The 16,255-nt window shown below is 40.8% G+C and overlaps 1 pseudogene; it reads right to left on the bottom strand.

Moving 5' to 3' along the window:
- Positions 1 to 4,384: 4,384 nt before the first annotated feature.
- On the bottom strand, positions 4,385 to 5,097 carry LOC127235819 (malate dehydrogenase, mitochondrial-like; annotated as a pseudogene).
- Positions 5,098 to 16,255: the final 11,158 nt, after the last annotated feature.

Here is a 16,255-nt window from a genome sequence, read left to right as displayed (position 1 = left end):
TTTTTTTTTCCATTTTCCCTTCTCCCCTCTGCTTTCTACTCCTCTGTGTTTCTGGTTGTGGTTTGTAAAGGAGCCCTGTCCACAACAAAACAAAACAACAAACAAACTTGGGAAGCATTTGCCTTCTTAAGGTGTTTTTTCTCAGTCTATGCTCAAAGCAATGTAATTCTGGCTAAAACCAGCCACTAATACTGTTATGGAGAGGCCACCAGAGACGGCCACTTACAGACAATTGAAAGTGTTTATTCTGATTGGCTTGGACTACACTCAGGTGTCTGGGACCTACTGTAGGCCCAGGTACTTAGAACTAGACCAAGGGGATTTTAAAGGCACAGAACCACATCATTATATCTTACTCAACAGCTGCAGGAGGTTTGCACTAGCAAGCAGTTTAACAGATTATATAAACTAGCTGGGACATCGTAACCTTGTATTCCTAGAACATAGTTGAGTAATTTTCCATGAAAATATCCATCAAGGAAATCAAATTATGGTTGAACCTGAAAATGGCCTCATCAAGAATACAAGATGAAGGGACTGGAGTGTTCTTTAAGAATGAAATAAAGCAGGATTCTCCAGAGCAAAAGGAAATATTTTCTTCCCACAAACCCCTGCAATTAAAGTCACCAAGAAGACAGGCTCCTGAAGAACTGTGGCTCTAATCGCCCAAGATGTCCCCCTAAAGGCCAACTAAACTTAACTTACAGATTTCTACAGTCATCCACTTAGCTAGACTCCAGGGTTCTTGCATGTAGTTAGCATGTACAGAGCTATCTTCGCACTGTCATTCTCATAAACTCCCTGCTGTTTCCTGTACTACACCCTGACTGTCAGTGATTATGACTGGAAGTTGGTAATGGTAGTGCAGAACCACAAAGCGAGAGTTTTGCCTTCCCAGGTCCTCCTACCTGACCTCCTGGGGAGAAGAAAGCTGTGAGTATTGGGAACTATCTCCAGGAAATTCTGATGGAATTTCTTCTGTTACCTCCAAATCTGAAGGAAAATAAATTACTATTTATGTGTATGTATTCCTGCTTCTATCTATCTATCTATCTATCTATCTATCTATCTATCTATCTATCTATCTAATTTATGTTGCAGCACCTGAAAAGGCAAGACAATGGCCTTGGATACAGATATCCTGGAACTCGAGTTACAGGCAACTATGAACCACTCAATAGGGATGCTGGAGTCCAAGTTACATCTCCTGGAAGAACAGTAGGGACTTTTAACTACTGAGCTATCTCTTCAGTTCCCAACAGGGTATTTAAAAACTTAATTTCTTTCCTTGTAAAATGAGAATGGTTATAACTTTACTATGGGAGGTGCTGCAAAAATTCAAGAGCACCAAACATGCACAGAGGCATAGTCAGAGAAAGATGAGTTCCACCTACTCCTTTAATAAAGCAGGAACTAATGGTAGGTACTTCCTGTGTGTCTTGAGATCCTCATGCAATTATCACAAAGGGTCTTTACCTTTGTATAATGGCAACCTGTGGATTATGCTGGCATGGCCTTTTAGGAAATGAACATAGAGAAGCAGAGATTCCATCACTGCTTGGATTCAGAGAGCAAGACAAAAATTAACCTTTTACTCAATATGTAAGAAAGATGGTTTCAACAACAACAACAACAAAAAATATAGACTAGCTTACCATGCAATTTCATTTCAGATTTGTGACATCTCCTGGGCTGGGAATGAGGACAGTATAGACCAAAGATCTGAAGTGTTAAGAGAATAAACTATCTTCTCACTGTTCACTGAATCGGCTCCTAAGACCCACAGCATCAGCTTCACCAGTACAGGCAGCTGAACAGAAGTTTCCAGCACTAGATTTGCGGAGCATTGTACAGTTCGTTTTTGTGTGCACATGTATTGTGGTTGTAATGTGAAATGCTCCTTATAGGCCCATGTGTTTGATGGTTGTTTCCCAGCTGGTGACACTGGGAAGGTTATCCATCCTTTAGAAGGCAAAGTGTCACTGGACAAACTGGTAAGTGTGGGTAGGCCTTGAGGTGTCCTATTCCTGCCTTACTTGTTTCCTCTTTCTGATTCTGGAATGTGGATACAATGTGAACAGTCATCCTCCTGTTTTTACTGTTATTCCTTTGTATCCATGACATACTGTATTCCAGTAGAAATGTAAGCCAAAATCAGCCTTATTTTCCTGAATTGCTTCTTTTTTCTGTATTTCATTAGAACAAGATGAATATCAGTGCAGCATGCAAGAGTATGAATAGCAAACTCCCCATAAACTTGATTAGGACTGATGGTGTCTTATGATATATAGAAAGATTTCTCTGTTTTTCTTAAGGAAGATTTACTGTCTAATTTCTATATTTATGAGCATCCATATGTGTATGTTTGTACATGAGAGTATATGTGATGTGTGCGCAGTGTCCACAGAGGCCAGAAGAGGTTGTTGGATCTGCTGGAGTTGGAATTAAAAAAGGTTATGAGCCACCTGGTGCAGGTCTGGGAATGAAACTGGGAATGAAACATTGGAAGAACAAATGTCTTTAATCATCAAGCCACCTACCTAGACCAAGAATTTCCTTTGCTTGACAGAAAAGCAGGCAGATAATAAGTGTGATGAGATCACTATATTTAGTTTGGAAAATCTTCAATTCTGGGGAAAGAGATGCATCTAACGAAGAGGAAGGCGAATTTAATAAAATCACTAAAGGGACTAGAGAGTGGTTCATTGGGTAAAGACACTGCTAACCCTGACCATACCAGCTGATTTGATCCCCAGGACCCACATTATAGTAGGAGAGAATCAACTCCAGCAACTCAGCAAGTTATCCTCTACTCACATACTGTAGTACATGTGTGCCCATCTACACACACACACACACACACACACACACACACACACACACACACACACGTACACATAAATGAATACAAAAAATAAAAGGAAACAATTAACATATTTACCTTTAAAAATCAGCCAAAGCCATAAATGCACAATAATATACATCATATAATAATTGTAATCAAGAGATTAAGGGTGAGTTGATACTCATGTAAATAAGACACAAAATGCAAGCAAGGGTAATAAGGTAAATGTCAGAGGAAATATGATTCACAGAGATAGAGAGGTGGTTCAGTGGTTAGGAACACTGGCTGCCCTTCCAGAAGACTTGGGCTTAGTCCCCAGCATCCACATCACAGTACAAAATACCCTGTAACTGCAGATCTGGTGTGTCCAGTGTGTTCTTCTGGCCTCTATAGGCCCTGCATTCATTTGTACAAAAAATATAATCTAAGCCTAAAATATCATCGAGAGTGAAAGGGTTTACCTTTTATTACCAAAGGGTATGTTTTATAAAGAAAGTAGAATTTTCATATACTTTTAAGTGTCCAACAATATTACATTAAATTGTATAAACATAAGGCTAGTTAGGAGAAAGAGAGGGGGGTAGAGGAGAACATGTGGGACCAGAAAGATTGATTGAGTCGGGGAATGGGAGATGAATAGATGAGAGCAAAGAGAAGAGATACCATAATAGAGGGAGCCATTATAGAAAACTGACTCTAGAGAAATGTCCAGACACCTACAAGGATGACCCCAACTAGCAATCTGACCAACAGTGAGAGGCTGCCTTAAGTACCTTTTTCTGAGATTGATAACTAACTTATATGTTATCTGAGAACCTTTATCCAGTAGCTGATGGAAGCAGAAACAGACACCCACAGCTAAACACTGAGCTGAACTCCTGGAATCCAGTTGCAGAAAGGGAGGAGTGATGAGCAAAGAGGTCAAGACCAGGCTTCAGAAACCCACAGAGACAGCTGACCTGACCAAGGGGGAGCTCATGGACCCCAGACTGATAGCTGGGAAACCAGCATTGGACCAACTCAGACCCTCTGAACATGGGTCTCAGCTAGAAGGCCTGGGTAGTCTACGGGACCTCTGACAATGGTGCACAAAAGGGCATTGGGAGCACATTCCCCATGGAGGGATACTCCCCTAGCTAGAGACAGGAGGGAGGGCCTAGCCCTACCCAAATGACTTGACAGATTTTGATGATCCTGCCTGGAAGTCATCATCTTCCTTGTGGACCGGGTAGGAAATGGGATGGGAGTAGGGGTCAGGGGCATGGGAGAGAGGGAGAGGGAACTGGGATTGATATGTAAAATAATAAAAACAAATAAACGGAAAAAAAGCTAAGCCCAGGGAGGAGATGCCATCAAATGTGCACATGCACAACATATGTTTTCAAAAATCAATCAGCATTACTGCCATTTTCAGAGCAGCCACGATTTGGAGGGGATGCTAATGCTAATCCAACACTCACCATCAAAGCAAATGAGCAACAAAGCCTTCTGAAGTGACAGTAATGACACGGTGCTGAATAAGTTAGGTGACACCGCCGCTCAAGGCCACACCTCGATTCGATTCACGTTCTTGAAAAAGTCCCTGCCATTTTTGATGGAGGCTTTCATCTCTACAATGGCATCGGCAATCAATTTCTCCTCAAAAGGGCCATTTTGTCAATAACAGGTTATCTACTCCAGGATCTCCCTTCTGCGGCAGCAAAGGTCTGGAGAGGTGGGTGTGTACTGACTCTTTGGACTGAAGGAAAGAACACTCAACAACTTTTTCCTTTCTGTTCATGGTATCCACCAGGGAGAAAACAAATTGGGCTCAAGCATAAGTCATAGACGGGGTGACAGAACAATCCCAGCCTGCTGGGATCCTCTTAGTGAGCATGATCAACTGGTCTTGGGGACAGTCAGCCTTGGGCTAACCTGAGATTAAGAAAATAGTTGTCTTTTCAGCCTGGCCACCAAGGACAGGCACATTGATTAAAGCTGGATACAAATGCTTGATCTAAACCAGTGTGTTTTCTCTAGTGAGATCCAGGATCATCGTACTGAAGGTCTTATTGGAGATGTACACACCAAGCTTCTTGATAACATCCACCATGATGGGGACAGTGTAGTTAACTGGTGATGCTGAAGTCATAGCTTTGGGATTGTGCTGGTCACAGGTAGCCCAGGGGAGCCACAGTGGTGACGTTGGTGCTAAACTGGCTATTGCATGTTATGCCTGGCTTCCCAGGTACTGTGGCCAGGAACACAACCATGTCCTAATTGGCAATCTAGTAGATGTCCAGAGCATGACTTGGTTCTTAGAAAACACAGGTGATTTTTAGCTGAGATGAAGGTGAGGGTTTCAATAGCATCCAGCTGCTCTGCAGCTCTTCTGGGAACCTCCTAAAGGATAAACTGTTTTGTTGTTCATCCAGGTGCCTGGTATACTTTAAGTTGTGCTAAGACAAAACTGACATTTTGAGATTCTCACACAGAAGTAATAATCTATTATGTAAGTTTTATTCACTGTTACTCAATATATAATGTAATATTTTGGGGTTCTCATATAATACACAGTAAATTTCATTAAAGTGACTTTGACAGGTTTATACAATACATAAATTTCACAAAGCTGAATGTTACTAAAAGATTAAAAAATGTGCATATTGTCACAAATTTTCTTTAATAATTTTGCACATCATTTCATAAAAGTCATGAGCCCTTAAAAAGTGAAGAAGAGGTTATCTGAATGTCAACACAGTACAATATTTATTTTTCTGTTTTGCTTGTCTATAATTCATGCAGTCTCTATGGTAGAAGGATACCCCAGGAGTATACAAGCTGTTTTAGCTGAACAAGGCCAAACCAAATCAAAACAACTGTTCAATTTTTAAATGTAATGTTTGGAGACAAAGTCTGATGTAGTAAGCTAAAGCCCTAGCCTAGAAGTCCTCGAATGCATCTACTCTTCAGTGTGTAGCAATCAATGACAGTGTGGTATACCTTCACTCTGCCAAACTGAATGAGCTCAACACTGAGCACACAGTCTTTCCTGGCTTGTTTACTATGTTTGCAAAGACTTTTTTTTCTAGAACATTGACCGAGAGCCAAGCCATTCTGCTTACTCATCCAAAATCTCACCAGCTATCAGAAAACATACACTATTGGAAGGAAAGCTATCCACAGTAACAGTGGGGAGCAAGCTCACCATAACAATCCAGAAATACCTACAATTTTCATGACTCAGAAGGAAGATAGAAAGATTTATGCAGAAAAATAAGTGAAATGAGAACCCCCTAATATACTGGTAGGAAAACAGCTTCTGAGATATTTACACCAAAATGAGAAGGCACACCCAAGCCTGGTCATCATTCACCAAGTGAAACTGCTGTTAGACAGTCTGAGTGTTCAACCCCCCCCCCCTTTTTTTTCTCATCCTAATTTTCTATTAGTGATTTTCTACACTTGTAACTTCATTTCAGATTTAAAGAGACACAAAGCAGATGAATGCTCTTGACCCCTCACCTCATTCTAGGTTGAAATAAGGATGACATCATCCAGTCATCACAAAGTTTCTGGAATCATCCTAATGATGCAAAATAAGTGTCCTACTCATATTGTTTGTTGATTCTCTCTGTTTTGGGGTGTGGTTATGCAATAAAATAATGCATCGATACAACCATAATAGGAAATACATTTGATGTAGGAAGGGCTGACAACATGATGTCATAGCCTAGCTAAAGCAGTCCTTGAAACCCCCAACTTTATATTTTTATTAAATCAATAACTGCCTTTATGATACATATAAAATTATTCGAGTTGTTAGTTCTATTTTAGAAAAGGTCTCAGGCGATGAACTTGAGCAAAAGAGAAGTTAAGGGGACATTTATAGGAGTAGTGTCGATATCAGACATTGAAATGGGTAAATTTCACAGTTGAGGGGGATGACTTTGACGTTAAGAGCATCCACTGCAATTTCAGAGCCATTTTGTTTCCCAGCACCCAGGTAGGGTGGCTGTGATCCTGTCCCAGGGAATCCAACGCCCTCTTCTGGCTTCTGCAGTTCCCACAATTACATGTACAATGTTCTCCATAGATACATACATATGCAAATAGTGAAAAATAAAAAGTCAATCTTCCAATTAACAATAAATAGAAGAAAAAAACCCATATAAAATTCTACCACTGGATGAGAAGAAAAAAAATACAAAACAATTTAGAATGAAAAGATGCAAACCTATCTGGCTTACTGTTTCCTATACTTTTGTTTAAAATGATGAAAGGAAAAAAAGAGACATAGAAAAATGTGGAGGTACTATGTCCAGAGCACTAAAACATTCACTACATAATAAATTCACAAAGACTAGATACTGTGTCTGTCCTTGTCATCCACCATACAATTCCCTCCAATAGTGTGACAGAGCAATGGCAACAAACAATGTATCTTACCAAAAAAATAATATAAATAAAAAATAAAAATAATACAAGAAGCAAAAGAAAGAATAAAGAGACCAGCCTAAGTGAAGAAAATTGTATTATATACTACTTACAGTTTTTCTCTTTTAGTGTTTAAAACTATTTTCTACAATGCATTTTAATCCCCTCCCCAGCTCCCGCAACTCCCCCACACCTCTCTACCCACTTAACTTTATATGAACTTTCCTTTTCTCTCTCGAATAACCATAAAACACAATAAAATCAAAACAAACAATCAAAAAAGCAATAACAAACAAAACAAAAAGCTCACACATGAACTAAATAAAATACGGAGTTGGTTTTGGGTTGTCAAATATTCCTGGGCATGGTGCTTGCCATGAAGTGTGGTTGAGGTACCCAGTGACACTCCATTACCAGCAGGTGTCACTAGCAAATGGCTTCTTGGTTAGGTGGGACCTTGTGTCCTTCTGCCTCTGATTACTGGGATCCTGTCTGTCTGGAAGCTGTGCAGGTCTAATGCATACTGCCAAAGCCCCTGGCAATTTACATGCATGTTGCTCCTGTTTTGCCTGGAAGATATTGCATTATATACTATTTACAGATAATTCTTAAATATTCCTGCTGGTGCAAAAAGCACACATGTCACCTCAACAGGGATAAGGGGCAGTTTATTCTGAAGCCAAATATCAATGACCATGACCCAGGAACACAGATTCATGGTTTCTCAAATTTCAAGCTTCAGCATGGTAACTGCTTATTGAAGTTTTATAGCAATAGAACAAAGGGAGTAATAAATCAAGGCACATTTTAAATACATTGGTGGAAATATTGGGTGGGAAGGCTGCAGTCAGCCAAGGAGGGAAATCTGTGTGATTGTGATTAGTCTCAGTTGTTTACTGATAACACCCTTGGCCTTTTAGCTGGTGAAAACTAAAGTTTAGTTAAGTTAATACATCCCGAAAGATTTTATCTGTTCATCTCAGGATGTTAAAGAGGGCACCCAAGACTTGAAGTGAGTAAAGACTATGTTACAAAGATTAGTACGCTATTCTTGCTTACTGGCATTTATATCGGCACCATACTTACCACAGTAGTCACTTGTCTTAGAACAGGGAAATGCAGAGACAAAGCTCTAAAATAAGACCTGACACATAGCTACCTTCCACAAAATGAGGTATTGCTGCTGTGTTCAGATCACAGTACATATTCAGTTCACACCAAGCCCCTTGTGGCATGCATTCAGGACAGTTTTGACAGAAGAGCAGGAAGCCATGGTATAGCATACAATCTAGGTTGATTAGAGAGCTCTCAGCAATCAGAAAGCCCAGCAATAGCCCACTATGCACCCAGGTGGGGATGGAGCAAAGAAGCATCAGAGTGATGCAGAATGCAGATTGCATCTCCTACGACTTTGCCAATGGTCATCTTTGTTAACTTCCCATGACTGAGGAAGCTTCAATGCCCTCTTGCTCCTCGGGGACATGGCCTCCCTCTTCACTATCTATTAGCAGGAAATGTGGAAAGGGAATCACTTCAAAGAGCTAGGCTCTGTGCCCAGGGCTGCAGATCTAAGGAGTTCCCCCCACCCTATGTGTGATCCTTCAGACAGGCAGCCAAAGATCAAAAAGCCTGCTTGCCTCTGCACACACACTACCAAAAGCTAATCACATTAGCCACTTCATAAGTAATACATTGTTATTTCCCCTTCACTTTGATTTCCTCTCTTATCTCCCCATGTAGGAGCCAATAAAGAATTCTGTATCTTTCTCTCCAGGAATTCTGTTTCCTTTATCTTTTATGTCACACTTACTCTCCATCCTGGGTTCAGGGTCCCACATGTGTGCATCAAGAAGGTGCACCCTCCTAAGAATAGTAACTTACAGATGTGGATATGTTTCTGTAACCTACATAGGGCGCAGCCCCTTCTCATGGCTCTGCTCTCATGCTTTGTTAATAATAATAATGGTTATTATTACACAAAAAGTGTAACCATTACTTATTAAATGAATAGCCTGGTTGAGACATTTTATCTCACAGAAAAGTTTCTTATCAACCTTTCCCTTTTGATCTCTCTGACTCTAGTGTCTCACACTACAAAACTCCCCCAGGTTCTTAATCCTCAGCTGCAAACTCCATCCACTGAGACATGGCCTATTCCCATTTTCTGGCTGGATCATGTTTCTATTATGAAAACAGTTAAATCATCTCCAGTTTTCTTGTTTCTTAAGGGGTCTGGCTCTACCCTATGGAGAAAGAAGTGATAAGAATCAAAGTAGCCCCTTCCCGGATAGTGACACCAACAACTAACTTATCCATGGAGCCCTCATCTACTACCTGTTGGAAACAGAAGCAAACACCCATACCTAAACACTGAGTCAAACTAGAATTCAGATGCAGAGGGAAAGGTCAAGACCAGGTTGCAGAAACATATAGAGACAGCTGACCTGAACAAGGAGGAGCTAACGGGCCCCCAGACTGATAGCTGGGAAGCCAGCATGGGACTGACTCAGCACCCCCCCCCCCGAATATGGGTCTCATCCAGAAGGACTGAGCAGTCTAAGGGACCTCAGACAGTGGAACTAGGATGTATTCCTGGTGCACAAAAGGACGTTGCGGACACATCCCCCATGGAGGGATAACTGCCTTAACCTAGAGACAGGAGAGAAGTCCTAGTCCCTACTTCAAATGACCTGACAGATTTACTTGACCCCACCTGGATGGCATTGCCCTACATATGGAATTGAGGTGGGGGGATGGGAGGGGAGGGTGGTCAGGGTGCATGTGAGGGGGAAGAGAGGGTAAAAGGGAGGGAGGGAGAGTGAACTGGGATTGGCATGTAAAATAGTAAATTTAAAAAAAAAAGAATCAAAGTAGCAAGTAGATTTGGGTCCCTAGGAAGTAAGGAGAAGGGTGTCCTCCATCTCTCCATCCTCAGTGATGAGAATGGCAACTCACTCCTTTATGTGGGGAGGTAGTGTTTGTTTGGCTTCTTTGTTGTTTTATTTTGTTTGTTTTTAGATAACATTTCTCACTGCTGGCCTGGAACTCAGTCCATATCACAGGCTGGCCACAAGTCTTGACAGTCTTCTTGCTTCAGCCCTACCCACACCCCCCACCAAGAAGTGGCTTAATAGACATTCCTACTGCACCTGGCCATGGACATGCTTTTTAAAAAAATGTTTCTGTAGGGCTGGAGTTAACTGATGGCTCAGCAATTAAGAGCACTTGCCACTCTTGCAGGGACTCAGATTTGGTTTTCAGCATCAACCCAGTATCTCATAATTGTCTATCACCCTATTTCCAAGGGATATGGCACTGTATTCCAGGCTCTGATAGTTCTAGACGTACATGCAGGCAAAACACTCATACGCATGCAATAAAACAAAACAGAATAGAACAAAATAAATTAAGATAATAAATCTTTAAAAATTATTTGGGACATATGGATGTACTTGTTCATGTATGTATGCACATGTGTTTGGGTACACATGCACACATGTGAACATGCATATGGAGAGTGAGGGTTGATGGAAGATGTTTTTCTCAAGCACTCTGGACCTCATATTTTGGAACAAGCTATCTTTCTAAACCTGAAGGCTACTGCTCCTGTTATACTGGCTAGTTAGAAAGTCCCCAAGTCCTCCTGACTACAATTTCCTTAATGTAAAGATTGTAGGCACATTCCAAAATGTTCTCTAAGTGGGTGCTGAACATCCAGGCTCATATCATTTGGGTGGATGGCACCTCACCAATCTCCACAGCCCTGAAAATGGTGCCAATAAATAAGAATACTGTTGTTCTTTCATGTTCTGCCTAACCCCTCTTCTCCCATAAAGAACTTAACAGAAATGGTGAACTATGGCGTGCACTGCATGGACACAAAGAGGGACACGGTAGATCATGCTCACCTAGAGTGTAACATTCTTCACAACCAGATCCCCGAGAGGTGAATACTTCATAGAGGTAAAGGTTAGGTCAAGATCATTCACCACTGAGTGAGTTTCTGTATAATTGCTGCCCAGTAAGGGTTGGGTGGGAGGGGGTCAGTGTTCTGGCTCTGAGAACACGGCTGGGTCAGGTAAACCAGATTACTGACAACTGCCTAGGCAGGGGATGGCTAGAAACCAGGCAAGAGGTCCTTGGACTAGCAGCTATCATGTGATAATACTAGCACTGTGGTTTAAATGAGAAATGTGCCTCATAGAGTCACATGCTTGCACTCTTGGCCTGAAGTGGGGCTCACTCCTTTGGGTGATTACAGAAGTTTTAGGAGCTAGACCTTTGCTGGAGGAAGTGTGTCACTAAGGGCAGCTTTGGAGATGGTAGCTTCTCCTCGCCTTCAATTTGTTCACTCTGCTTCCTCTGTGGGTAAAATTGTGACTATACTGTTCTTTTCCACTGGTGCAGTGCTGTCCTTCACATAATGGACTCTAGCCTTCCAGAACCTTAAGTCAAAATGAACTTTCTTCCTTAGGTTGCTTCTGATTGTGTATTTTATCACAGCAACAGAAAAAGTGTTGTTTCGTTTGGACTGAGAGAAAGATGAATGAGTAAGATATAGAAAATGATTAAGCACATGAGAAGTATCTTTAAATACAATTTAGTCTACAAGTCTTAAAATCTTGGCATGGGCCAAGTCACCCTTTTTTATTTTGTTTTAATTTTTAGTTTTCCTTTTAATAATACTTATTTTTACTCTTTGACACTTTTATATGTGTACACAATAAATGATTGCACCCATCTCTCATTTACTCCCTCCAATTCATCCATCTCACAAACATGTTGTCTTGCAACTTAACTTCTCTTTTCTCCTTATCCTGTGTCCTTGCTCAATAAATAGTTAGGAATGGCCATTTATGCACAGGCGTGGTGCCATACACAAATTGTGGGACCTTGCCACTGGCTACACACACAAAGAAGCATTGTTCTCCATCCTCCAATCAATTAGGACAGTGTTTTCTTGATCTTTAAATATTGCTGACATCTCTCTCCATAATGAATCTAATTAATTTACTAGTGTTTTAAGGAGAGTATTCATTTGCATTTTATAATAACTCACTGTTGACTGGCTCCAGTCTCTGAAGGCTCTGATCCTTTCCCTGATGTGTGAGGGAAGTACTTGCATCCTCATCACATGTCCTTCCATTTAAACACATGACTGGATCATCTTCCACAACACTAAAATCTGAGATATAGGACTTTTCCCCATGTTAATAAGCTCTTGTTCATTGTATTTGGACCATTAGACCAGTTGTCTCTCAAGTATCCTCAAGATTCATTCCTAGCAATTTCTTAAGGTTATGCTACAGTTTTCTGCTGAGTGATGAAGAATAACTCAGGCAAACAAAGCTGAAATGGGGCCCTGATTTTCTGTTTATGTAGAGAGGACATATGTTTTCTAGTGTCTTGTCAGCTATCTGCTGGGTCTGGATGTTTATTTATGTGTCTTCTAATCATAGCTATTAAAATTTGACTCCCAGTATCATGGTCTTATGAGATAGGGCCTTTTGAGGTAAGTTAGCTGAGTGCAGCCCTCATAAACAAGATTTGTGCTCTATTATACAGACCTTAGAGAACTGATTTCCTCTGACTCTGCAACGGCTTCTGCTATGTCAGAACCAGATTTTGGGCCATCAGCAAACATTGAATTTTCCAGCACCCATACAACTGCAAGACATGCATTTCTGATGTGTATAAGGTATTGCGTTTTATTGTTGTAACAAAGTCTTTTTGTAGGAACTGCCTGGGAAAAGAAAGTCTGCCAGGCTCCAGAAAAAGGACAAGGGTCAGTGTCCTTGCAGTCATATGCAAGTATATGTATTGCAATTTCCAAACACGGCTAATTCTGAATGTCCTCCTACATAAAGGTCCCACTCTTTCTCAACCGGGCCTTCACTGTATAATCTGAGACTTGCTGGGGCTTACCCTCATCATAGCTCAATGACTCTCAAACCAGGTATCAGGCTGAAGCATTAGGCATAATTTTTTGTAATAGTCTTTGTTTTTTAAGAAATAAGAGTCCAATTCAATATAGTCTCGAATCATGTTGTTTTTATGTGGTACTGTATTGAGTTGTCTGACCCAAGTTTGCATTTTCTTTTTCGGGGATACTGATGGCTCTTATCATCATTCAAGAAGCTTATTGTCATGTCTCTCATATATTGAAGATGTTAGGGAAATCTCTCTGTGCCAGAACTCACCAGGTGATAGTCATGTTAGTGTAATAGCATGCCAATGATCTTCTCTGTCTTCACTAATCAACAATAGTATGATTAGTGCTTTTACACATCCTGCATGTGCTCAAGCTTGCATTCTGAACATCTTTTGTAATCATTTTCACAGTTCTGAGTATTCTCAGAGATAAGTACTGAAATATTTGAATCAGAGCTTGTACTGGGGATGTAAACTTAAGACACATCAATAAATATGCAAAAAACTAAAATGTGTGATGGTTAGTTATTATCAACTTAAAGACATCTAGAACTCCCCTAGGAGAGGAGCTCTGGGGAAATTTTCTAGATAGCATTAGTTGAGGTAAGAAGACCCATCTTAAATGTGGAAAGCACCATTTTATGGACTGAGTTCTAGAATGACAAGGAAAAAAAAGAGAGAGAGAAAGCAAACTAAACAATATATTCTCTCTCTGTCTCTCTCTGTCTGTCTGTCTCTGTCTCTGTCTCTGTCTCTGTCTCTGTCTCTGTCTCTCTCTCTCTCTCTCTCTCTCTCTCTCTTTCTGTCCTGGCCATAGTTCCAATGGGAAGAGCTACCTCAAGCTCCTGCCACAGTGATTTTACTGCTGTGATATACTATGTCCAAGAACTGTGGTTGGTTCAAGATTAAACCTTCTTTTCATAAGTAACTTATGGGTATTTTGTCACAGCAACCAGAAATCTAATATGAATGAGAAGAGCAAAACAATTCTTATAAAAACCAACCACTATGAGTCAATGAAGTTTTTACTTACCAAGGCCAGCATAAAATTGTATCTTGTAGTTATGTCCATTGGAAAGGGAATTGGAGGCTGTATGCCAGACCAGCATTTTTTTTGATGCTACTCCTAAGGGATTCTCACTATCCAGAACTTCAGCTCTGCTATGAAATTGGTCAAAAGCTCTTGTAGAAGCCAGTGAAGCAGAGATGAAGCATTCTGACAGCTGGGTATCAGGCTGATGTGTATCAAAGCAGAAGAATGAGATGATGCAGGCAGGGCACCTGCTGAATCTCTAAGATGGGTGTGGTCAATGCCTTTTATGTTGTTATTGAATTTGTTGCTAAGACAATTCATTCCTTATTCATAAACAGGCTAACTCCACAAATCTATAGCAAACCTCTTGCAGTTTCTAGAATACCAAGAGCCAAACAATATTATTTGCTTAATGTTTGCACACTTGAAAATTAATCTCACTTACTCTGCTTTTACCTATTCTATTTTCATGCCTCTTTTCTCCAAGAATTCCCTCAGAGACAGTTGAATCTAGACAGACTATATTAAATATCTCCCTGATGTACAATTTTAATAATCACACAACCAAGATCAAATTGAATTTGCTGTGACTTCTAGAATCCTTTTCATCCTTCTTGCCTCTGATGATGGGGCCATCTGAATTTAAACATTAAAATGTTTATAATGTCATATAGTGAGCCAAACTCTTGGCTTTGGCCTAATCTCTTTGTATCTAGGGTTGTACATTTTATGTGTCATGGCATCTCCTCACTCATAAATGATAGAGGCAACATTTACTGGTCAAAAGGGAGATTCCCTGGGATATTGTCTTGTTTTGAAACTTAACAAGGGGTCAAATCCAAGGTTCTTCTTTTCAATCTGATGCTAGCCTTCCCAGCCATGGCCTTCTCTGAAGCAATGATTTCTGGGTGATTCTAAGAAGAAAAGCTCCATGCCACCCCCACTCTTTGCCAATCCCTGTCTGGCCATCTTGGCACCATATGGAGATGCTTTCTAGTTTCTCTGTTTGGGTAGCTCATTCCAGCTCATCTCTGGGACAAAAATAAATTATGTCTCACTAATCACTGGAGTTGCTTGACTCAGATTTGTGAAGTATTCTGCCCCCTCCCTCCCCGCCCCGCCATATGCTGTGTGGTTATCTGTTGCTAATATTTGTGGTGACTGGTGGATTTGTTTCCAACTGGCAATTTGGGGGCAGAGAAGAGTTAAGTGGTTGTGAGTGAAATCGCACTGGGATTCTTCCTTAGAACAATTCCCCAAGGTTCAATTCAGCTGCGCTTGAAACCCTTTAATATGGATGGGAGGCTAAGTCTTCCTTATCCTGCTATTATAGATCTTTTAAAAGGCTAATGAAAAATGCAGTGTGAGGGCTGGGAAGTAGCGCAGCATATGGTCCCAGGAAGGAGGGCCAGAGCTTCTTTGATGAATGTGAGAGATTCTGACAAGGTGAGGCAGAATGTAATGTAAGGCTGCCTATTGGGATCGCTTCTCTTCACACCCAAGCGCACTGCACCTGAGCAGCTGCCATGGTTTCAGATAGACTCCCAAGAGCTATCTTGTCTTGGTAGCTGTGTCGCTATGCAAATCAACACAGAACACAGTGTAAGAAGTGTGTGGCCTGGGTCTCCTTTGAAAGAGCTCAGTATTTTGACCCCTGAGAAGGTTACAGTAGCAGATTTTGTTGTTGTGGCCTTGAAAACTGAGTGGCTAACAAGGGTATGATGCCCATGCCTGAGACCCAGTTCCATTCTGCTACTGCCCAGGCCTTAGCAGCTCTATTGGAATGTCAATGGAAACTCCAGATTTGAGCATTTATAGGCTGCTGAAATGTTAAGTTGTGGAGAGAGAAATTGGCCTTATTTTAATTAAGTGCTGATTAGTGATATAGTGTTAGGCAGAATTTTAAATGCTACATAATTTTTGTTGGTGACTATAAATGCTTTAAGATAGTGTATTTGGATGTCAAGTTTTCAAGGCGTGGAAGAGTAAGCTTAGTTTGTCAACTTGCTTAGATTGAGAAGCTCCTAGGT

Source organism: Phodopus roborovskii, unplaced genomic scaffold, assembly GCF_943737965.1.
Source record: "Phodopus roborovskii unplaced genomic scaffold, PHOROB, whole genome shotgun sequence".
NCBI lineage: Eukaryota > Metazoa > Chordata > Mammalia > Rodentia > Cricetidae > Phodopus > Phodopus roborovskii.
This window is presented reverse-complemented; position numbering and strand designations above follow the sequence as displayed.